Source organism: Pinus tabuliformis, chromosome 5_2 (assembly GCF_031772625.1).
Source record: "Pinus tabuliformis cultivar Carrire ecotype Pingquan chromosome 5_2, CPIR1, whole genome shotgun sequence".
Lineage (NCBI taxonomy): Eukaryota > Viridiplantae > Streptophyta > Pinopsida > Pinales > Pinaceae > Pinus > Pinus tabuliformis.
This window is the reverse complement of record NC_142306.1, coordinates 280,353,305-280,379,644: the sequence shown is the minus strand read 5'-3', so window position 1 is coordinate 280,379,644 and position 26,340 is coordinate 280,353,305. Positions and strand designations below refer to the sequence as shown.

The window sequence follows — 26,340 nt, the reverse complement described above, 5'->3', positions numbered from 1 at the left end:
TTATTCATGGCTGATAATATTTTTATTAGATTCCTCTTGTCGAGAGGTGTAGGGTTGATATAAAGATCATCCGATTCCGATAAGTATTCATGGAGATATGAATTTATTTTGATTATGGAATTATTATCAAGCCGACCTACAACTCATGTAGGCTCAGAAGCCCAACAGTCGCATCTATTCAAACACCAATGTTGTGTATAAATATAAGAAGACTTTTCCTCATTTGCACTCACTTTTCTCATCACATCTCTCTTTCTCTACTGTGCAGAAATGAGTCTCTTCTCTACTGCGCAGAAATGGGTCTCTCTCACACATGTGAAGCCAGAAGCTGTTGAACCTGAAGCTACAACTGCAGATCCAAAGATTGACCTACGTGGCCTAGAATATCTCCTTATCTGAACTACGTTGTAGGTTCATCTGAATCTCCTCTGAAAGCCGCAAATTTTGGTGGTGGAATGAATTCAATCCGACGAACGGTTTGCAAGATATCGACTGCCCTAGTTTGAAGCTGAAAGCTGTTGAAACTGAAGCTACAACTACAGAAGTAAATATTGACTTGCGTGGCCTAGAATATATCCTCATCTGAACTGCACTGTAGGTTCATTTGAACCTCCTCTGGAAGCTGCAACTTTTGGTGGTGGAATGAAGTCAATCCGACGGTCGGTTTGTGAGATATCGTCTGCCCTAGTTTGATAATGAAGCCACTAATGTTGATGCTGCTGATCTAGGGTTTGCTACTACTGATATGAATCAGATTTATTGTACTATTTCTCTCTGCTAAATTATTGAAGATAAAAGAATATTTGATCAAAGGGTTTCCCCACACATTGTGGGGTTTGTCCCTGGCTAGCCACCACATCTTGTGTCACTTGTCTTGGCTTGTTTTCTGTCAATCGTTTAATGTTCTATCTGCACTTTACTTTATGTACATGTGATTTTCTAATCTATGGAATATAATAACAAAAAATAAGTAAACTGTTATAAGCATAGAACATACCATAACTTAACAATATGCGATTTGCACTCGGACCCACACCGTAAAGTATTAAAAGCAAATATTTCTAGTCCGTCAAGTCTATTGCCTAAGATGAGCCTAGTAAGTAACCATACATGAAACAACTAATGAACAACTCACATCTCTCATCTCGCAAACACATAGTAGGAGGTAAGAATGCTAAAAGGTACACCTTGCAATATTGTGATCTACGATATTGTTTCACAAATTGCATAATCGCTATCATCGCAATATAATGGCTCGCTACCCTAAAAAACTTTCATCCTGTTTTTCGACGCAAACATTTATGAGCAATAAAGCTAAGGCATAACAAATCATTAGTGGGCATTAGTGGGAAATAATTTCATTTATGTTTGAAAATCCATTTAGCTTGATACGATATCTTGGTATGTGCATTCAAATAATGCTTCTTTTACCACTTTTACAAGCTATCATCATTATCGCATTTTTACGTTCATCTTTGAGTGTTTGATAGCTTTTGTTCTTCATTTCAGGAAAAACCCACAGAGCAGAGCGTTGAGAAGAATGGGGAAGAAAGGCAAGGTTGCAGCCTATGAGAAGATAGAGATGACTCCCCTGTTAACAGACACCACATGCAGTAGAGAGGGAGGAACCTCTACATGGGAGACTATGTACAACATACTAGAGGAGGTACAGCCGAGGATTATGGAAACAAATGTTACATTTGATGGCCGAGATTTCTTAGACGCTTCCATGCTAGAGACGGCCTACTCGTTTTTGCACCGCATAGTTACTCGGCCGAAGATAATCCCTTATACCGATATGGTAAAATGGGTTATCGATGAAGCAGATATTTCAGAAAGAAAATTCAGGACAAGAAGCCAAGGGGCCATCACATATTTTACCCCAAACAATTTACAGCTTATGTACCACCTACCAGAGCCACATGCCATCTACAATAGACAATTCATAGAAAAGTTTGTTAAAGGGAACAACGACCCAGCGGATTGCACCCGTGCCTGGTTGAATAATGAAGAGAAGATCAAGAAAGACAAAAATGGTATGTACACTACTGCATCTATTTTCCCCCCTTATAGTTTTGTTGTGGCTATGTTATGTCGACTGTTTAGTAGACCTGATAGTACCAAGTTCTCGCGGGATTGGTTGTTGTTAATAGAAGCAGTCGTTAACACAACTATCATGAATTGGGCCCAAATCTTGTCAAATAATTTTGCAAAAACAATTATCGAGTATAGAAGGAGAAGAAGCATTGCATCAAGGGTTCACCCTCCATTTTTTATGAGTGCCTGTGTTATGGACACTATTTGTTTTAGTTCAAAGTTCCCCATCATGGGATGGAAATGGACTATTCAGAATCCACTTCCCATTCACGTGTACCACAAGATCATGTGGGAATCCAATTTTCAACCATATTTTTTCAAGATTTGCCATGGAGTTATGCTCCCTATTTACAAGCGGCTGTATAATCGAGACACTCCCAAATTTTCTCAAGAAGCTAAAGTTGACATCCTTCCAATGGCCAGATGGTTCGGGGAGCAGACAATTACATATATCAGAGTTTTTGGCAGCATCACCTCCTCCCATACTATGTTCTAGATAAATTGATGGCTAGGGAAGTAGCCTATCAGACATGTATTGAGGGAGGAATGATCCATACATTGAAAGAGTCAAAGAAGGCCATTTGGCCTACATTCCCTATATAGTGCAGAGCATTTGCACTACACAACTTGGGACACACGTTAAAAGAAGTAGAGAACATGCTATCTCTACAATTACCCAAACTCCCTGGACGACAATATGACCCATTTGGAATAGTCAAGAATTTCACCACCATGGTGAAAATAAAAGTATTCACCAATGAGGAGGATGCTTTTGATGATATATTTTTGCAGAAAATACCTTTTCAGAGGTGAAACACATGGACCAACTACTTTTTGACCATGAAGATCTAGAAAAGTTTTACATTTACAAAGAAAGAAGGCTCGCAATGGTCCCATTGGACCAATTGTTAATTGAACCAATAAGGGAGCCTACTCCCAGCGTGACTATAGAAGGTGACCCCAAAGAAAAATACAAATCTGATTCTGGAGCAGAGCCTTAAGAAAAATATATTTGGGAATCACAACACTCATCACAGAATGGTAAAAGCAAGAGCATCGAGGATACAACCCAAACTATACAAAATATAGTTGAACAAGCTTCAGCTAGCAAGCAAGTTGAAATCCCTACTACCTTTGCACAACCAATAAAACCCATGGTAATTGATTTAGAGGAAGATTGGGATAATTTTAATAAAAGTATTAATATAGAGGAAAAGGTGCCAGAACTACAAATGCTACAACACAAGACAGCTCTGGAAATTACAGTGGAAGAAACTGCAAATGAACCAAAAGTAGACCATACCCCTATCACCCCCACCTCCAAGATATTTCTAAAAATTGAAGAAATACCCCCTCTGGATGTATTCTATAGCCCACAGCATAAGGCCATGGTGAAAAGGCAAAGAAAGAAAAGAAAATTCGACTTTATAGTTGTTACTACCCATATAGTTGAACAAGCTTCAACTAGCAAGCAAGTTGAAATCCCTACTACCTTTGCACAACCAATAAAACCCACGGTAATTGATTTAGAGGAAGATTGGGATAATTTTAATAAAAGTCTTAATATAGAGGAAAAGGTGCCAGAACTACAAACGCTACAACACAAGACAGCTCTGGAAATTACAGTGGAAGAAACTGCAAATGAACCAAAAGTAGACCATACCCCTATCACCCCCACCTCCAAGATAGTTACAAAAATTGAAGAAATACCCCCTCTGGATGTATTCTATAGCCCACAACATAAGGCCATGGTGAAAAGGCAAAGAAAGAAAAGAAAATTCAACTTTATAGTTGTTACTACCCCAGAAAATGAACTAATGGATGTTCTATGGAAGGACTCGTCAGTTGATCCATTTGCCAACTTAACTAGACTCTCACAGTTTGCAAGTGCTTATGCTACAGTGACCATAGACAAAGCAGCAGAAGTCCAAACATTTCTTAGAGAAAAGGAAAATAAAATAACTTCGCTTGGGCAATAGTTACAGCAAGTTAAATCTGACCAATAGGCAAGGATACAGTTGGCCAAGCTTCAACAGGAATTTGAAAAGATGCAAATAGAACATTGAATCATCTTAGCCGAGAAGGAAGCACAGGTGTAGGCGATAACTGATCTTCATAAAGACGATCCAAAACTTGATCAATTTATTACCAAAGCACTCACACTTAAATCCCAGTTGACACATCAAAAATAATTATTGTCCCAGAAGATTTCACACTGGAAATCTTATTACAAAACAAGTGATAAAATAACAAGTCAAGTCGCAGAAATGTGACTTGAATATGATGAGATCTTTAAAAATGTATCTGATCACATTGCCTCGCAAAATACGAAGGGAAGAAAAGCTGACCTGCCAAAACTAGAAGAATCACATAAGGAAATTATGTTTCCAAACTAGGATTCTTGACTAAAAGAAGCAGAAAAGACAACAACGGATGTGGTGGCAGCATCAAACATTATCATAGAAAATATAGATGAGAATTTTCATGGTGCCAATCTAGTAGCAGAGTCCATTCTAGGGTTCCTTCCAGATGCAAAACAGCTTGAACAACAATGGAAACAAGCAGCGGAAGACAAAGCGAAAGTGATAAGGAAAATGACTACGCTAGACTGGGACGCATATTGGCAACATTTTGTCAAGTCTCACAACCAATGGATGACCCTGTGATGCCTAGCCACCTCTACCGAGAAAATAGCACCAGCACTAACTGATGTCGTATTCTATGGATAGTTGAAAGCTAAAGTCGACCGGCCTACACAACTGAAGCCTATGGTGGATATCTGCGACCTGAAGGATCAAATGGAGCATAGTTAGTCACCCTGTTTACTTTAATTTTGATTTTATTTTTGCATCAATTAAGGCAGGTCATTTAAACCTCCTCAACTATTTTTATAATAATCTATTTTTAGCATTATAGTTTTAATATTTAAACCCCTCTCATGAATTTAGAGAGGGGTCCAAAAATTTTATCAAAAACATTCTTCAAAACATGCACTTATGTCCCTTTGAGGAAGTACTTGTGGAATTAATGGAACATGATTTATTTTCTACTTGATTTAACATCTTCTACTGAAATTGTACTTCTGTACTCTTAGATGATGTTGGGTGATTTGAAAGTAGATCAATATTGTTGGAGCATATGAGTAGGACATATTATAAATGGTACTTTTATCTCTTAATTCCTTTTACTTATGGGTCAAGCAATAACTTATCTCCAAGTTGTTTATGTATGAAAATTTGAATTGTTGATTGCCATTATTTCACTTTTGTATGATGATCACCTATAATTTATGCTCAGTAAATGAATGATTTTTATGCGATATATCTCTCACAATCGTTATGGCTAACTTTTTATACAAAACAATTATTGTTAAATGGATTCACTTCTCATCGCAATTGAATAATCTTTATTATCAATCGCTTTCAAACATTATTGTAGATCACATATATCACGTTACTCCCGAGATAGTTATATTTAGATAATGTTTTAGATTAGGATAAATTGGACATGATTGTTAGTTTAAATTAGATTAGTTTTAGGATAATAATTATTCCAAATGTCAAACATCACCCCATTTGCACAATCATAAAAATAGATTGGGAATTGGTCCCATCATCCCCAGTCGGAGCCACTACTCCAAATGGAAAAGGAGCTGCCAACCAAGGTCTAGACCGAGTGGTTATCCCCCATTGTTTAGGCAACGATTTTCGAGCCTTCAACATTTTTGGCGCTAGAAGGAGGGCCTGACTGTGAATGACAAGTAAATCTAAATCTACAGGCCATTCTAAGAGTAAAAATCCCTCACCGTCACCTCCAACTTCTCGTTCGCATTCTAAATATCCTAATCCCAAGTGAGAAGTTGCAAAGAAAAATACACAGCCCACTGTTGAAATCATAAACAAGCCAGACAGTTCTTCTTCTGAACCCCTTGAAGTACAATCTTTGATTCATAAATTGCATGAGATTTCTATATCTCAAGAATAATATGAGTTATCCCTAGGCAATGTCACTTCAAAATTTACCCCATCTACATGAGTAACTAGAGCACAAAGTGAAAAAATTGGAATCCCACCATTTGAATTCCCTCTACCAAGTCGTAAGAAAGCTAAGAAAACACCATCTGAGTCTCACAACAAGGTTCTTTCATCATCTACATCCATTCCATCTATAACATCACAAAGTCACACATCTGCCTCCCAATTCTAGATCGTGATTCACACAGGTACAGGAGCTACACCTTTGTCTACCCACTCACTTCAACCACTGCTACACCCTCTTCTGCTCACATCCCAACAATGGCACAGAATCCTCCCAGGCCATGGACCAACCCAGCAGCTGTTAGAATGGCTAGACCTTTATCCCAATTGCTAGCACATCCAGAGAAATGGTTACCTAAATTCAATCCTTATAATGGCCCGCTAGCTGAAGAACATATAAATAATTTCATGTTGTCCATTAATTTGAATGGAGTAGCAGAAGAAGATCCAGTTGTAAGATTATTCCCGTATACTCTACAAGGAGCAGTAGGATCATGGTACTTTTCATAACCATCAGGCTCTATTAATAGTTGGGATTCTTTTCAAGAGAAAATTTTAACTAAATCTGGAGATGATAGATCTACAACAACTCTGATCAATGATCTCTCCAATTTGAAAGTCGGACCTAAAGAACCTATCAAGGACTTCAACTCTCACTTCAATAAGCTATTAAATAAAATACCTACAACATCCAAGCATAGAAATGAGGTCCAAATGAATGGTTCATTTCTGCTCTACCTTCAAACACAACCATCTTTGTTGATATAGCTGCCAAACCAATGTTAGCAGAAAATATGAAAGAAGCAATAGCTGTGGAAAAACACATTCTAGCCATAGAAAATAAAACTGCATTAGAAGAAATAAAATATAAGAAAGTAACCTTCAGAGATGACTCTAGGAAGAAACCACCAAAGGATCCTTTTGATCTAGAAGGATTACAAAAAGTCATTAAGACCATGTCTAACGAAATGGTTGACATAAAAAAACAATTAGCAAAAACTTCCTCCAAAAAACCTTTTAGACCTTTTAAAAGGAATTCCCCAACTGATCCTAAACCTCTGAATGCTATATCAAACACTGAATCAGATGGATATGAGGAAGAGGTTTCAAATGAAGAACAAACGGATGATGAAGAAATAGCAGAATTACAAGGGATGTAGGATTTTATCCTTCCCAACGAGGAAAATCAAGAAGCACTGTGTGTTGCTACTAGAAGTAGAAATCAGCTTGACCCACCCCAATCAAATTCAAAACTGAAAACTTCAATGCCACCTCCCAAAGATAAAATCGTTGAAATGAAATCTTCACCGAAATCCACTCAAACAAACCCTACCCAATTGCATTCTTCACCTTCACCTAAGACTCTGATAGTTTCAGACGAAATGGAATACAATATTATTGATGATATAAAGAAAACTAGGGAAAACATCACCTTTCATGAGCTCAGTAAATTAAAACATTAGCGTAAGCTACTTCTGCAATAACTCAAAGCAGTACCCACTACACCACTTCCTACTGCAGTAATGTCACAGGTTGCTCAAGAAATGGGAAGACCTCCTAACACTTCTTCAAGTAAAATTGATCCAATTGACATCGCTCTAATTGGCGAAAGATCTAAATCCCATACTCCTCTGTTTCTCCTTACTTTTGAAGTCTTTAATAAGAACTTACACAATTGTTTAGTCGATTCTGGTGCTTCATCTAACATTTTTCCTAGAACAGTCTGTGATAAGTTAAATGTTCAGCCTCAGAAATCTGCAGTACGGATAGTACAATTAGATTGGTCTCAAGTCGAAGTTGTTGGAGAACTTAATTAAGTAACCATAAGACTTTCATCAAACACAAAAGTTTGTCAAATCATTGATATACATGTAGCTGATATTCCTAAATTCTATGGCTTAATCCTTAGTAAGGACTGGTCAGAAAAATTTCATGGTTACTTCGCAACTGACTGGTCTCACATGTGGCTTCCCTATAACGATAAGCCAAATCAAATAAGTGTTGACCGAGAGAAACATCAAAAGTATATAGTAACAGAGCTGGAAGGAGAAAATGAGCCAGTAGCATATAGAAACAAGATAATCGAAAATTATTCTGTTGAGTCATTCCTATGGAATTTCAATGCCCATACTTCACCTTTCTTAGAAAACTCTGTTGTATCTCAAATCGAACATTATTCCCAAACAGACATTTCTAAATGTGTGAATTTTGTAGATAAACTTGTAAATAAATCTTTATTTTGGAAATTATTTTTTGATGGATCTCGATCCAATGATGGAGCAGGGGCAGGATGCATATTAGTTAGCCCAGAGGGAGAAAAGACTATGTTAGCATGCAGACTTGAATTTGATTGCACAAACAATGTTGCTGAATATGAAGCATTGGTTCAAGGTTTGTATAAAGCAATTGGTCTTAATATCAAATACCTCCAAGTGTTTGGAGATTCTGAAATTGTCATTAGGCAAGTAAGAAATACTATACGTTGTTTGTTGGGACATTTGAAGCACTATCAATCATTTTTCCAAGACCTGACCTCACATTTTACAGCGTTTAATATTTCCCCCATTCCAAGACTCCAAAATGCTAGTGTTGATCTCCTAGCTAATGTGGCTTCCAAGCTTATTCCACCAGAAGATTACAACCCAGATTGATTTTCCGTTGAATTAATTTTTAGGCCTTCTATTCCTGATAATATCACCAACTGAAGAGTCTTTAATAATGATTTGAATATTGTAAGTTTCCTTACTTGAGAAGGCTCTTTTGATGACTAGATAATTGATGAAGACTAGCATGATGACCAACTGAAACAAGAAACCACAAACAATGTTATACCGAAATCCATAGTTAAGTTGGAAGATTTATATGACCTCAAAGATAGATTTAAATGATCTACTAATTCAAAAATTCAGAGTTCAACTCTGAGGTATGAATTGATCAATCTTGGAACTGACACAAAACCACAAAACATTAATCTGGGTCTTAGAATTACATCAGAAGAGAAATTAGCTTTTATATGTGTGTTGAAACAATATAAGAATGTATTTGATTGGAATTATGACGATCTTAAAACCTATGACACTTCAATTATTCAACATACTATTCCTTTGACTTCTGATGAAAAACTCGTTCAGCAGAAATTGAGGAAAATCCATCCTAATTTGGAAAGTCAGATTAAGTCTGACTTAAATAAACTACTGAAAGCCAAGATTATTTTTCTTCTCAAGCATTCTAGGTAGGTCTCCAATCTCGTCCTAATCAGAAAGAAGAATGGTGATATTCAGATTTGTATAGAATTTCGCAATCTCAACAAAGCTTGTCAAAAGGACAATTTTCCATTGCCTCCTATGGAACAGATATTGCAATCAGTTGCATGCTTAGAACTAATGTCCTTTCTAGATGGCTTCTCAAGTTACAATCAAGTCTTGGTCCATCCAGATGATTAGCTGAAAACTACATTCAGTTTAAAATGGGGCACTTATGCCTATCAAAAGATGCCATTTGGACAAATCAATGTTGGTGCCACTTTCCAAAAATCCATGGACATTTCCTTCAAAGGTTTAGTAAACAGGTCAGTGGTAATAGACTTAGATGATATAACTGTGTATTCCAAAAAACGTAGTAATCATCTAAGAGATCTGAAACAAATCTTTAAACATTGTCAAAGTTATGGAATTTCTTTTAACCCCAAGAAGTCTTTTTTCGCATTAAGTGAAGGAAAACTTCTTGGATTTATTGTGTCCAAAACAGGAATTCATATTGACCCATACAGAATTAGAGAAATTTCTGAAATACCTTTACCCCATAACAAGAAATCAATGCAATCTTTCCTTGGTCAAATAAATTTTGTCAAAATATTTGTCCCTGACTTCTCAAGAATTGTATTACCCCTTCAAGCCATGATAAAGAAAAATTATCTATTTAAATGGGGTCATTTGGAACATGAAGCTTTTAGCTTGATAAAACAAGCAATCATAAACGCCCCATCTTTAGCAACAACGAATTTTTCCAATCATTTAGTTTTGTACACTTTCTCTTCTAAGAAATCATACGTAGCCATATTGACACAAGTAAATCAAGAAAAATTTAAAGCCCCAACCTCTTTCTTTAGCTCAAATTTACAGGGATCTGAATTAAATTACTCAGATGTTGAAAAAAAAGCTTACGCTGTTTTCAAATCAATAAAACACTTCAGACCTTTTCTTCTTAAAACCCACACCAAGTTGATAGTACCATTCCCAGTAGTAAGAAATATTCTAATACAAAGGGATGTGGGTGAAAAGAGAGAAAATTAGATTAGAGCTCTGCAAGAATATGACATTGAAATCAAATCAGCAAACATTGTAAAAAGTCAAGTTTTTTGCAAGATGTTGGCAGGAGCATCAAATATATCAGAATTACAACATTCAGGTGACGAGGTACAAATCTATGAGGTAAGCCTTAACGACACTGAATCAAGATATGTTGATATTATATTCTACTTAAAAATGGATATGCCCCTCCACATTTGAATTACACAAAGAAAAGGGTCTTAAGACTGAAAGCTAAACAATATCAAATTGTCAATGATGTGCTGTCTAGAATGAATTGTGATTATGTTTTGCTTAGATGTCTTGAAAATTTTGAAGCAGAGAGAGTATTGCAAGAACTTCACGATGGACCAGTCGGCAGGCACTTTGGAGGGGATGCTATAGCACATAAAATCCTGCGTGTTGGCTATTACTAGCCAACTTTATTTAAAGATGCACACAATTATGTAAGGAAATGTAAGATTTGTCAAACAATTTCCGAAAGATAGAAGAAACCAACATTACTGTTACAGCCAATCAACATTGATCAACCATTCGAACAATGGGGATTGGACATAATAGGTGAGATCGTTCCTCATTCTTCTAAATAACATAAATATATCCTTATAGCCACTGATTATTTCACCAAGTGGGTAGAATCAATTCCACTCAAGGTAGCCAACTCTGAGAACATTATTGAATTTATAGATCAATGTATCATCACCAGGTTTGGCTTATCTTCTGCCTTAATGTTTGATAATGCATCTTATTTTTCGGGCAATGCTATGACAATGTTTGCTCTTAAAAGAGGATTTAAACTTAAATATTCTACTAAGTATTAGCCGCAAGGAAATGGGTTAGCTGAATCCAAAAATAAAAACCTTATTAGGATTACTAAACGAACTATTGATCAAAGTCAAAAGACCTGGCATAAATCTTTAGTGTTTGCTCTATGGGCAAATCGAATAACTCATAAAACCTCCATTGGCATTTCTACTTTTAATATGGTTTATGGGAAAGTAGTTGTCTTACCAAAAAATGTAGTTATTCCCTCATTTTCCTTGGTTCAATTCAACAAAGAAACTCCTTACTCATCTATGCAACTTAGATAATTAAAAATCCTTAAACTTGAAGAGGAATGAGAGAAGGCTAGAATTACCCATGCACATCATCAGTAGTTAGTCAAAGCGTCCTCTGATTCAAATTTTGAATCTTCAAAAAATTTCCAACTCGGAGACTTAGTATTAAAATGGGATAAAGCCCACGAAGAGAAAGGCAAGTATACCAAGTTCTAGCGAATGTGGCTTGGCTCATTCCAGATTGTCGGGTTAATAGGCCCATCAACTTTTCTGTTACAAGATTTGGCAGGTAAGAGAGAATCTCTACCTGTTAATGGGCAAGTCCTAAAGAAATACTTTCCATAGAAGATGATCTCTTATGTTCACTGTATATTATAGTCTTTAGTTAATTATCTTTTGAAAAAATAATACAAGTTGAAAACATTTACTTTTGGTTTTACAAAGAATAAGTTTCTCTTCTTAATTTTGACTTTTTGCTTGTATAAGTAAAGATTTTTATGAAAGTAATCTTCACATATGAAATGTATAGTTAAGTTTGATTGCTTTTAAATTGACTGTCTACCTCCTTAAATTATTTGATTTTGATGAAACTTAACATTGAAAGAGAAACTACTCTATATCAGTCTAGAAAAGTATCTATACAAAGCAAAGTCTCTCTCCAGGAAGGCATCTCTAAAAACTCTACAGTTGTCGTCCAAAACCTCTTAAGGGGCCAATGATCCTCCCCACTTACTCAGTTTTCATTTTTAGAGTGTAATTCTAAAATATACTTAAACTTAAGGGATAAGAGGTCTCATGAAGAGCCAGCTTACCATGATCATAAGATTATATCTGAACTGACATTACCAAAACAAGGTAATGGCTTATGATTATAATAATCAAAAGACAAGGGGTCTCATCACGAGCTAGCTTGTTCAATTAAGTTATGAATCAAGTGAATGGCATTGTCAATATTGGTCACCAAAACAAGACATTGTCCTTTAGGAAATACAGATGAAAAGCTGAAGCAACAAATGAATTACTCCAGGAAATAAAGAAAGAAATAAGTATACTTACGAACTTACCTTTAAAATAACATTCTAATTTAAGTGGAATACTGGGTCATTGCTGGTTAAAAGGTAACCCTATCAAGGCTATGAATGCCTGCTGGCAGTAGAGGCTCTACCTATGACAATGGAGTAAACCAAAAACCAATCTGGGGAGAGACTCATGGATTTATATTTAAAAACCCAAGTAAAGCCTAATGTAGACAATGTTACTTTTTATAAGAAAAGAATAGTCAAAAGAATGGTAGTTAGGTAGATGATTGTTTTATTACGAAAGCAATAATTCTTACCTTATATTCCATATAATATGTTTATTTTCAAAACTATCTTTATTTGGAAGTTTTAGAAAATTCAAAAAACTCTCAGAGATAACTGGTTCTTCCAAGTGAATCGCCAATTGTTGTGGTATTCACAAACCCCCCATTTAGTAATAATAGTAGTTAACATTACATTAACTAAATGGGGACCCTTCAAAATTTTTATTCAAAAAACAAAACTTAGCATTCAGTCATTTCTTTTATTTTTTGAATAAATCAAAATAACAATCAAGACCTTTTTGGGAACTACTAAAAACTCACATTTTCATATATAGTACGTCTAAAAAACCCACTAAAGGAACTTTCTAAAAACCTCCAAAATCAAGAAAAGCGTTTAAAATAAGGGCTCCATGGTCTAAATTATCATAAAATCTGACAAAAACAAAAGTCCTTAAACTTTTTAGGCTTAAGTCTTGCATCGCATAACACAACCTATAAAGAGTTCTCTCCTAAATATGATATAGCAAGGTTTGTGAGTTGCGAAATCGCGATGGCGCTTTGGCTTTTATCGCATCACATTTTGAGTAAGCAAACACTTTGCACTTACCATAAGTCGATATTGCAATATGCGATTTGCGCTTGGATCCACATTGTAAAGTATTAAAAGCAAATATTTCTAGTCCGTCAAGTCTATTGCCTAAAATGAGCCTAGTAAGTAACCATACGTGAAATAACTAATGGATAGCTCGCATCTCACAGACACACAGCAAGAGGTAAGAATGCTAAAAGGTACACCTTGCGATATTGTGCTCTGTGATATTGCTTCGCAAATCACACAATCGCTATCATCGTAGTATAATGGCTCGATACCCTAAAAAACTTTCATCTCGTTTTTCGACACAAAAATTTATGAGAAATAAAGCTAAGGGATAACGAATCATTAGTGAGCATTAGTGGGAAATAACTACATTTATGTGTGAAAATCCATTTAGCTTGATACGATATCTTGTTACGTGCATTCAAATAATGCTTCTTTTATCACATTTACAAGCTATCAACTTTATTGCATTTTTACATTCATCTTTGAGTGTCTGATAGCTTTTGTTCTTCATTTCAGGAAAAACCTGCAGAGCAAAGCGTTGAGAAGAATAGGGAAGAAAGGAAAGGTTGTAGCCTCTGAGAAGATAGAGATGACTCCCTTATTCACAGACACCACATGCAGCAGAGAGGGAGGAACCTCTACATGGGAGACTATGTACAACATACTGGAGGAGGAACAACTGAGGATTATGGAAACAAATGTTACAGTTTATGGCTAATATTCCTCAGACTCTTCCATGCTAGAGATGGTCTGCTCGTTTTTGCAATGCATAGATACTCGGCTAAAGATAATCCCTTATACTAATATGGTAAAATGGTTTATTGATGAAGTAGATATTTCAGATAGACAATTCATGATGAGAAGCCAAGGGGGCATCGTATATTTTACCTCGGACAGTTTACAGCTTATGTACCACCCAAGGATAATTTTAGGGGCGAATGTTCGCCCTTTGGCGAAATTAAGGGGTTTTAAATTTTTAGTGGGCGAATATTTTGTATCATAGTACATTTTTACAAATCACCTCAAATAGCCCACCTTATTTTAAGGGAGAGGGTAAAAAAGGTAAATTTAGCCCTTGAAATTAGGACTTACAACCTTCCATTCGCCCATTTTCAAGAATAGGTTTTATTTAAGTGAATCCTATGGGCCAAATACCATATTTATGAAAGAGGTATGGTAAATTAATAAAAATATAAATAAATGAGAGGTATGGTAAATAAATAAAACATTTTTTATATTTACTCCATAAGTCACCTTATATACATGTAAGGGTGTAAACAAATAAAAATATAAGTAAAGTGGAGGTATGGTAAATAAATAAAACGTCTTTTTATACTTACTCAAAAGGTATGGTAAATAAATAAAAATATAAATAAACTAGACATATCGTAAATAAATAAAACCTCTTTTTATATTTAGTCCATAACCCTCATTCTATTTATGAAGGCTCAAGAAAGAGGTTTTATTTAAGTGAATCCTATGGGTCAAATACCATATTTGTAAAAGAGGTATGGTAAATTAATAAAGATATAAATAAACGAGAGGTATGGTAAACAAATAAAACATTTTTTTATATTTACTCCATAAGTCACCTTATATTTAGGAACACTCAAAAAATGGGTTATATTTAGGTGAAACCTATGGCCAAAATACTATGGGACAAATACCATGGACTAGATTGTTATTAATACCATGCAAAAAACCATTATTAACCCTAATATTAGAATTAATAAAAATAAAAATGGCACATGGTATTGACCCATGGTATTCACCAAAATGGCACATGGTATTGACCCATGGTATTCACCTGGAATGTAGCCTATTTAAATGGGGGAATTAAACCAGCATGTAGCCTATGCTAAGATTCACTAGGACTTTACAAAGTTTTATTATTTAGTGAAAGACTCGCCAAGATCTTACAAGATTTTCTATTTGAGTAAAATATTCGCCATGCTTGGTGAGAGATTCGCCAAAAAATTATATATACATATTATATTATTGATAAAATCGCCTTCCATTTTTCCTATATACCATGGAGATTCGCCCATTTATTATATTTATAAATTTAAGGGGGGTTCTTAAAATTTTCCCTGGTACCACCTACCAGAGCCACAGGTCATATACAACAAGCAATTTGTAGAAAAGTTTGTTAAAGAGAACAACGACCCAACGGATTTCACCCGTGCCTTGTCGAATAATGAAGAGAAGTTCAAGAAAGACAAAAATGGTATGTACACTACTGCATCTATTTGCCCCCTTTATAGTTTTTTTGTGGCTATGTTATGTCAACTATTTGGTAGACCTGATAGTACCAAGTTCTCCCCGGATTGGTTGTTGTTAATAGAAGCATTCATTAACGCAACTATCATGAATTGGGCCCAAATCTTGTCAGATAATTTAGTAAAAGCAATTATCGAGTATAGAAGGAGAAGAAGCATTGCTTCAAGGGTTTACCCTCCATTTTTAATGAGCACCTATGTTATGGACGCTATTTGTTTTAGTTCAAAGTTCCCCATCATGGGATGGAAATGGACTATTCAAAATCCGCTTCCCATTCATGTGTACCACAAGGTCATGTGGGAATCCAATTTTCAACTATATTTTTTCAAGATTTTCCATGGAGTTATGCTTCCTATTTACAAGCGACTGTATAATCGAGACGCTCCCAGATTTTCTCAAGAAGCTGAAGTTGACATCCTCCCAGTGGCCAGATGGTTCGGGGAGGAGACATTTACATATATCAGAGTTTTTGGCAGCATCACCTCCCCCCACATCCTCCCATACTATGTTCCAGATAAATTGATGGCTAGGGAAATAGCCTATTAGACATGTACTGAGGGAGGAATGAGCCATACATTGAAAGAGTCAAAGAAGGCCATTTGGCCTACATTCCCTGTACAATGTGGAGCATTTTCACTACACAACCTAGGACACGCATTAAAATAAGCAGAGAACATGCTATCTCTGCAATTACCCAAATTCCCTAGACGACAGTATGATCCGTTTGGAATAGTCAAGAATTTCACCACCATGGTGAAAATAAAAGTATTCACCAATGAGGAGGATACTTTTGATGATATATTTTTGCAGAAAAATACCTTTTCAGAGGTGAAACACATGGCCCAACTACTTTTTGACCATGAAGATCTGGAAAAGTTTTATAGTTACAGAGAAATAAGGTTCGCAATGGTCCCATTATACCAATTGTCAATTGAACAAATAAGGGAGCCTACTCCCAGCATGATTATAGAAGGCGACTCCAAAGAAAAATCCAAATCTGATTCTGGGGTACTCCAGAGTCTCAAGAAGAATCTATCAGGGAATCACACCATTCATCATAGAACGGAAAAAGTAAGAACATCGAGGATACAACCCAATCTACGCAAAAGATAGTTGAACAAGCTTCAACTAGCAAGCAAGTTGAAATCCCTACTACCTTTGCACAAACAATAAAACCCACGGTAATTGATTTAGAGGAAGAGTGGGATAATTTTAATAAAATTATTAATATAGAGGAATAGCTGCTAGAGCTACAAATGCTACAAGGCAATACAACTCTGGAAATTACAGTAGAAGATACTACAAATGAACCAGAAGTAGAGCATACCCTTGTCACCCCCACCACCGAGATAGTTATGAAAATTGAAGAAATACCCCTTCTGGATGTATTCTATAGCCCAGAGCATAAGGTCGTGGTGAAAAGGCAATGAAAGAAAAGAAAATTGTACTCTATAGCTACTACTACCCCCGAAAACGAACTAATGGATGTTCTATGGAAGGATTCGCCAGTTGATCCATCCGCCAACTTAACTAGACTCTTGTAGTTTGCAGGCGGTTATGATACATCAACCACAGTCAAAGCAACAGAAGTCCAAACGTTGCTTAGATAAAAGGAAAATAAAATAACGTCACTCGAACAATAGTTACAACAAGTTAAATCCAACCAGCAGGCAGGGATACAGTTGGCCAAGCTTCAACAAGAATTTGAAAAGATGCAAATAGAACATCGAATCAGCTTAGCCGAGAAGGAAGCACAGGTGCAGGAAATAACTGATCTTCATAAAGACGATCCAAAACTTGATCAATTTATCACCAAATCACTAGCACTTAATTCCCAGTTGACACATCAGATAGAATTACTGTGCTAGGAGATTTCAAGCTAGAAATATTATTGTGAAACAAGTGATAAACTAACAAGTCAAGTCGTAGAAATGTGACTTGAATATGATGAGATCTTTAAAAAGGTCTCTGATCACATTGCCAGTGAAAAATACAGAGGAGGGGAGAAAAGTTGACCTGCTCAAACTAGAAGAATCACATAAGGAAATTATGTTTGCAAATTGGGATTCTCGAGTAAAAGAAGCAGAAAAGGCAACAACGGACACGACGGAAACAACAAATATTATCATTTTAAATATAAATGAGAATTTGCATGGTGCCAATCTAGTAGCAAAGTCCATTCCAGGGTTCCTTCCAAATGCAAAAAAACTCGAACAATAATGGAAATAGGCAGCGGAAGATAAAGCAGAAGTGATAAGGCAAATGACCAGGCTAGACTTGGAGGCATATTGGCAACATTTGGTCAAGCCTCACAGCCATTGGATGACCCTGCGATGCCTAACCACTTTTGCCAAGAAAATGGTGCCAACACTAACCAATGCCGTATTGGATGGACAGTTGAAAGCTGAAGTCGACTGGACTACACAGATGAAGCCTATGGTGGATATCTGCGACCTGAAGGATTGAATGGAGCATAGTTAGTCACCATGCTTACTTTAATTTTAATTTTATTTTTTCATAAATTGAGGCAGGTTGTTTAAACCTCCTCAACTATTTTTGTAATAATCTATTTTTAGCATTATAGTTTTAATATTTAAACCCTTCTCATGCATTTAGAGAAGGGTCCAGAAATTTTATCAAAAACAATCTTCAAAACATGCACTTATGTCCCTTTGAGGAAGTTTTGGTGGAATTAATGGAACATGATTTATTTTCTACTTGATTTAACATCTTCTACTGAAATTGCACTTTTGCACTCTCCGATGATGTTGGGTGATTTGAAAGTAGATCAATATTGTTGGAGCATATGAGTAGGACGTATTATAAATGGTACTTTTATCTCTTAATTCTTTTTACTTATGGGTCAGGCAATAACTTATCTTCAAGTTGTTTATGTATGAAAATTTGAATTGTTGATTGCCATTATTGCACTTTTGTATGATGATTATCTATAGTTTATGCTAAGTACATGAATGATTTTTATGCAATATATCTCTCACAATCGTTTCTGTTAACTTTTTATACTAAACGATTATTGTTAAATGGATTCACTTCTCATCGCAATTGAATAATCTTTATTATCAATCGCTTTCAAACATTATTGTAGATCACATATATCACGTTACTCTCATGATAGTTATATTTAGATAATGTTTTATATTAGGATAAACTACACATGATTGTTAGTTTAAATTAGATTAGTTTTAGGATAAGCATTATTCCAAATCTCAAACATCACCCCATTTGCATAATCATAAAAATAGATTGGGAAACTGGTCCCATCATCCCCAGTCAGAGTCACTACTCCAAATGGAAAATGAGTTGCCAACCAAGGTCTGGACCGGGTGGTTATCGCCCATTGTTGAGGCAACGATTTTCGAGCCTTCAATAGTGCCTTCCAATGCATATGAAAAATTTTAATTAGTTTTACAATCAAAGTCGTATAATTTTTTCATTATTTGTTGCAAAAATTAAAATTGATGGTGTACAAATTGTATAGTTGTAAATAATTCTATACAATAATGAAAGTAATATGTGTATATTTTGGGGAGGCTAGAGCGGGGGCAAGGTGTCATTTATGGCCATAATGAAAAAATTGTATCTTAGATTGCTTAGGGCCTTGGAACAAAAAAATAACCATGTATAATTTATTTCTCTTTGGAAAGGTTTGGAGTTATCCAGCGATATCAAAATTTCTAAAGCCAGTGTCTTTGGGGACTCTATGTTGGTCATACACCAATTGACCAAATATAAGAGGAAAATTAGTCAAAATTCTCATCCCTTTGTCAAAGAATTCTTGCCCTAATTTCTCAGTTTGATGAGGTGCATTTCTTCCATGTCTACAAACAACTAAATTCAATAGTTGATGAACTTGCCAAAAAAGGCTCCTATATGAATCAAAGTGATATTGAAGTTAATTAGTTTTTGAGTATCTCCCCTATTCCTTAGTCATGGTCAGATTCTTAATTTTTTTAATCCCCATTGGGATAATGCTTCATGCACCCTTCCTTGGTCATACATGGTTTCATTCTTTAGGAGGAGATCACATATGAAATTTTCGACGTCTCTCTGGAAGCTGACTTTAATTTTTTGATGGAAAGAGCCTCCATTTTAGAATTATCCTATCATAATCAGCTCTAAGTGTCAGACACCAATAAACAATTGGCACCCTCTCCAAATTCCTTCAACTTTGAGTGATCACATCCATTTATTCTGCTTCAAGCTAGATTTAATGTGCCTTCTCTCAATTGTAGTGACCGCAACATTTCGTGAGAGTATGAATTTAATTCAACTATGACCCTGTTGTGATGTTGTGTCATCGTTTCTTAGCTTATGAAATTTCTATATGGATCTTTGAAGATTATTTTTGTAGGTTGGCTTGTGTCAGCATCCCTTCTCCTCTTATTTATCAAACTTCCCGAATAACATGCTTTTGCCATGGTGTCCTTGAGTGTTTGGTATTTGGGTTCTAACTTCTATTTGCATCATGGATCAAGTTTATGGAAAATATATTGTGCCTGTCTTTGGACCTTAGGGATCTCTTCATAGGAATGAGGAAATCTCTTTTCCTCTAAAAAATATTTATCATTCTATAATTATCGACATAATGTTGGATTCTTCTCAAGATTCGATTGCCTCCATTAAAAACTTGGAAGATATGGTGGAATGTAAAAGAAGCTCCTTCCAAATTTTCTTGGAAGAAAAATTATTGGTTCATCATGTTGAAATGGATTACTCTCTCAAGGGGATGAAGGAAGAACTTTACCAGCACTTCTCTTGTGTTGCAGTACTGGAAGTTTCCTACTCCTCTAGTAGCAGAATGTTGCCTGTCCACAATGGTTTGAGTGTTCCTATCGTGCATAAGAGGTCTCTTCATCCAAGAGGTTCAAACGAAAGTGGCCCTAGCACATAATGCAGTCGATGCTCTATCTGAAGGTCGTTATTGGTCCTGTAGCTTAGTCTTATGTCCAATTTTATTCTATAATTTATTTTTGCAAGTGTATTCTTTTGTTGGGATCCTACTGCAAGGTTTATAGTTGTCATATTTTATGTTATAGTTGGTCATATAGTCTTGGTAAAAGTAAATCTTATGTTTACTTAGTTAAAGTGGTTTTGACATTTTTAGAAAATAGATGTAAGGGAACAAGTCCCTCTCCTTGTTTTTTATTAATATAATCCCTACTACCCATTTTGTCTAAAAATAAAAATGTGTATATAGTTGCTTAGGATCAAATTTGATTTGCATGTGTTTTAAATGTAGGTACAATGACTACAATGGATGGTCATCTTGTAGCAAATGGTGACTCACAAGGGTACAGTCATGACAACAAGCTTGGAAAGGTTGAGACGACTAAATGTTGATGACAATGTGTTGCATGAATGACATATATATATATATATATATATATATATATATATATATATATATATATATATATATATATATATATATATATATATATATATATATATATATATATATATCAAGCATTTTACAACATTTCACATTTTTTTCCAAAGATAAGGGAAAAAGAATAGAAATCTCAAGGCTTATATTTATTCATTTTCCTTCCTTTTAATAGAGTTTCTATTATTTTCCCTTCTCTTTGGAAAAAATACAAAAATCTAGTAAAATGTTTGAGAAATCTCTATAAAATAGTGTTGTGGAAAAGGGCCAACAAATATGTTGTTGATGACAATAAGATTTTAACCAATGATCTCATTCCCAAGGATCAAGATTAGACAGCTAAGCTTTCATACCAGATGTGATGAACAAAGTTTGTTCTCACAAAAAATATTCAAAAAATATGGAATTTAAAGAGATCCATGTGGAAAATATATAAACTGTATATAAGTAATTGATAGTAGAAAATGTGATGATTGATTAAACAATGAGGGCTTGTATATATTGTTGAATTTTGTATTTATGGTCGATCTCCATAATTTATATTTTAGCCCTTGTAATGTATAAATAATTATTGTAAGACTTGTTCTTCATGTTGGATTTAAAGAGAAACTTTTGAAATTTCAAATTTGAATTTTTTGCTCCAAAATAGTCAATTCATCCCTCCCTCAAGTCAGGTTGGCCCCAATGAAGAGACACACGCATTCATGAAGGTAGAACACTATATAAAGGCATTTGACCTCCTCTAGAAAGGCACCATTCAACCTCTCATAGGAAATAAAAAATTTGGACATTCAAGCGAATGACAAGAATGATGAAAATAAGGATAAAGATCATCTTTATCTCTCTCTAGCTCACACATGTCTTTGTGGATAGGTTTATGGGCAACATATTCTAGGCATGACGAATTTCTAGGCAGATTGGAATTTGGGAGGCTGAATTTCTAGGTTTCTAAGCAATTTCTGGGAGGCCAAATTTTGGCCTAGGGTAGATTGAATCATACCAAGTTGCAGGGAAATTGGATTCTTGAGGATTGCAGACCAGATTTCACCATGATCTTTGTTGGTAAATTTGACCTCATAGTTGACTAGAAACATTAGGTGTATCTCTTGTTGAATTAAAGAATTTCTCTAAGAAAAATGTCAATGGGTTTTTCCCCTAAGTGGATTTTCCCAGGGTAAATATTGTGTTATCTTTGTGCATTTTGATATCTATTTTCTTTATGGTTTTATGGTTGAATTTTTTAAGTGTAACTTCTTAATGATAAACTAGATTTGTTAAAAGACTATCTATATCGTTAGAAGTAATCATCATTATTTCAAAAATATTGTGCTTGTATCTATTGCACTTGAAATATCAACATGGTATTAGAGCTTTGGTGACAAAAAGTATGTTCATGTCACTCTTGAATAAGCTTTGGTATGACACCACTCTTGAGGAAAACCCTATATCTACAGTTTACTTTCTTTTCCATGACTATGTGTTACAATATCAAGGAGGGAAACAAATTAAAAGGAGCTACAAACTTTAGGGCTTGGAAAACAAGGATTGATCTTCTTCTTTCAAAAGAGGATATCTTGGGTATTGTGAAGGGCAAGGTCACTGAAACTGAAAAGGATGAAGATAAATTAAAAATTGAGAAAGATGAAATTAAAACTAGAAGTATCATTGTAGATTATTTTACCGATAATTTGATTCCATATATCACAAATCTTGAATCTTTAAATAAAATGTATGATGCCCTAATTGGTTTGTACATTATCAACAATATTGGTCAAGCAATGAGTTTAAAGAATGAGCTTTGTGATGTTTGAATAAAAGGAATGATACTATAGCCTCATATTTTATGAGGATTTATCAATTTAGAGATCAACTTCAAGAGATTGTTGAAATAATTCTTGAAAAGGAACTAATGTCTACAACACTTAATGGTTTACCTGAATCATGGGACTAATTTGCAATAGGAATTTGTGCCAAAAAATAAGCTCCAAGGTTTGATGAACTATGGACTGCATGTACTCAAGAAGAATTAAGGCTCATACTAAGAGGGAACATCAAAGGATCCGAAGAATGTGATTCTCAAGCTTATGCAACACGCTTCAAGAAAGGTGGAGGAAGAAATAAGCTTGGCTTGCAAATAAGAAAGGGAGGAAGAAGAAATGAAAGAAGAAGACCTAAAGAAAGAATATCCACTCCTCAAGGAAAGAGAGACATATCAGAATTTCAATATTATCATTGTCACAAGTTTGGTCATTATAGAAGTGATTGTCATAAAAGATAGAATGATAGAAGGAGGAGGGGAAACCATCATGCTACTATGGAAAACTTGGATGAAATTCCAAAGAAGCCTAAGAATGAAGTTCCAGGTAATAAAGAATTCTTCTATTTTTTAGTGCTTACTAGTTCTGTTGCAATAGTGAATACTTGTGGCTAGTAGATAGTGTGATCTGAATGGAAAATCACATCCATCCATGGTAGTTACCCATGGTATTTACCATGATATCTACCCATAGAAATTACCCATGGTATTGTATCTCAAAAGGATATAAACTTTGGGCATAACTTTGTAAAGAGAAAGATTTATCCACCATAATGTAGTAGTAGCTATTTCTCATTACTCTAATATAGGATTTATTTATGTGTTTTCTTTTTATCTATAGGTGTTTCATCTTCTCATATCTTGCCCCCACAAGATCCATATCAATGGTATTAGAGACCTTATGGAAATTGAAGTTTTATTATGGTTTCCAAAGTGAAGTTGTCGGTCTCCTACCCTAAATTGTTTCAATATGCAAGGTTTTGGAAACCCCTCACCTTCCTCCTCATGGTGGTCTATGTGTGATACACTTGGGAGTTCTTTGTAGACCATCCTTTCTAGCACAGTGCTCAATGTTGTGGTTTATTTTTATCTCCTCTTCCTTAGGGAGTCCAAATTAGTGGACAACAAAGCGTGAAGGTTCCAGAAAAACAACCACTCCACGCTTGTGGGTAGTTTTGCCTCTAGAGTACAAGTAATACGTGAAAACCTACATGCCTGAAAGTGGAAGCAGGCATGGAATACATTGTCAATTATGACCTAATTTCATAAATCACATGGAACTCCTATAATTGATTGACAATCTTTTCCTTGCTCCCATTTTATCGATAAAATATTTCGCACCATTCCCTCTAAGAAAAAGCAATTTTCAATTTGCCATTCTAAATCTGAAAAGGATTTTGGCCAATGTATAGGGGTATCAAGTAGATCATTGAAATTCTTGAGGGTTTAAACCACAAAGGAGGATTTCACAAAATAACTACTGGACCTTCGAATTCAAGTATGGGATTATTGGGTTTTTTATTTCATTCATTTACTTTTTGGGTTTAGAATATGGGTTTGTTATGCATTGGAAATGTAGTTCTTCTATCATTTGAAGGGTTTCAATGTAGGCTTAATAAGCTCTCTTGGTCGGAATAGGACCTTGTTTTTTTATTCTTTCAATGAATCCAATGTTGAATAGAATAAAGCACCTGATGAAGATGCATCTCAAGTTGGCAAACATGTAGAGGAAATGGATATTTCATTTTGAAATGACGTCTTTGGTGTTAGTTATAACCCTTTTCTCAGTTTCAAACTATGGTGTGTATCCACTCCTGTTGTATTTTTGTTTCAAAGGATTGGGGAGCAAGGTCACCAAGGATATTTTCATGGAATCCAAGATCTTCTTTGCTGCTACCACATCAACGGAAGCCCTACCTCTTCTACCTAGATTTTCTTATTTGATTTTTGCCTAGATTTTCTTATTTTATTTCAAGGTCGAGGGGGAGAGGGAGAGGCTAGTGAGAATGTTGTAGAAATTGTACCATCTATTGAATCAACATGTTGTGCATATAGACCTCGAATCATCTCCAAGAGAGAGGGTTGATCTCGCGTACTATGAGTTGAATTTAATTGAATAATTTTAATGATGTTCACAAGACCAAAACAGTCTAAGGGACCAAGATATCCAACCAAAAAAACATCATAAAATCAATTTTTTCTCCATAACAACCTTCTTGGCATGAATCCTGATCAAAAATTTTAATGCCTTGTGAATATATCCTTCCACAAATAGCTCACCCATACTATCCACGTTTTAGATGTGAAAACAAATCCAATTTTTTCAAAGGTTGGCAATGTCCACATGATCACCAAGGCTAAATTTAGTTACCTAAAAGGGACCCGCAATGGTTACTAATACACTTTATGCTACAGAAATTGTTTCAAAAAAGAGCCAGGATTAGGATTGGTTTATAAATCTTAGTGCCTCCAATTATCCATTGTTTAGTCAATATGATTTTGCTTCATACTTTGTCATATTTTCCAATGCGTCTTAATTTCATCGAGCGCACCAATAACATTGGATGGAAAGAGCATCAACGGGCTAGAACAATTACTATAGATCCTGGATTGTACATGTTAAACATTCAGATGTTTTTTGGATTTCACAAAGGGGTGTTCCTACATCATTTAAATTATTCACAAGTTTTTTCTTGGATGGAATTATCTCATGCATTTATTGAATTCTATATTTGGGGTTGGGATAATCTTCCTAGGACTGTTCTAATGTATTATGTGAATTTCATAGCTTCTCCCAAGGGATATTTTCACAAGGGAATTTGTAATGCTCAAGACTTTCATAAAACTAATTTAAATCATGACTTGCATTTTATATCATGGTACACTCCACCACAACAACATCCACATTATCTTGGTCTAAAGGATTTCAAAAAAATGAATGGGATAAATCCTCCTTTTTCAAGGAAATTTGATAGAATGGATCTCATACTTGATAATATGGATAAAGAGCTCATGGGTCAATAAATTAATAGATTTTTTCTTGGTGGATGGTGTATTGACATGTGTTAAGAGATAAATGAGCTATGGTTGGAATAATGCTTCTTGGAGTTTTGATTTGGGTTTCTGGGATTGAAAGCCTTGTGGCAGTAATGTTTCATCTCTCTATCCTATTACTATTGGGTGTTTTGGATTGGGATGCTTGGGACAATCTACCATGGTTTTTATTTCTTGTAGGCATGATCAGCAATCATAAACATTATCCAGTGGATGTCAGGTTGTGGTTTTAAATCTCTTTTGTCATTCTCTTTAAGATAGCCAGCAACATTTGGCATCCTTTAAGCTTTGTACATCTTGATATGTCATTTTTTTGCAAGCTAGACTGAGTATGTTGGATTTTTGTATTTTTCCTCTCTAACTATGCATTTAGTAGTTGG

At 35.2% G+C, this 26,340-nt stretch overlaps 1 pseudogene; it reads left to right on the top strand.

The window, feature by feature from the left end:
- Positions 1-1,540: 1,540 nt before the first annotated feature.
- Positions 1,541-25,930, top strand: LOC149158609 (beta-glucuronosyltransferase GlcAT14B-like; annotated as a pseudogene).
- Positions 25,931-26,340: the final 410 nt, after the last annotated feature.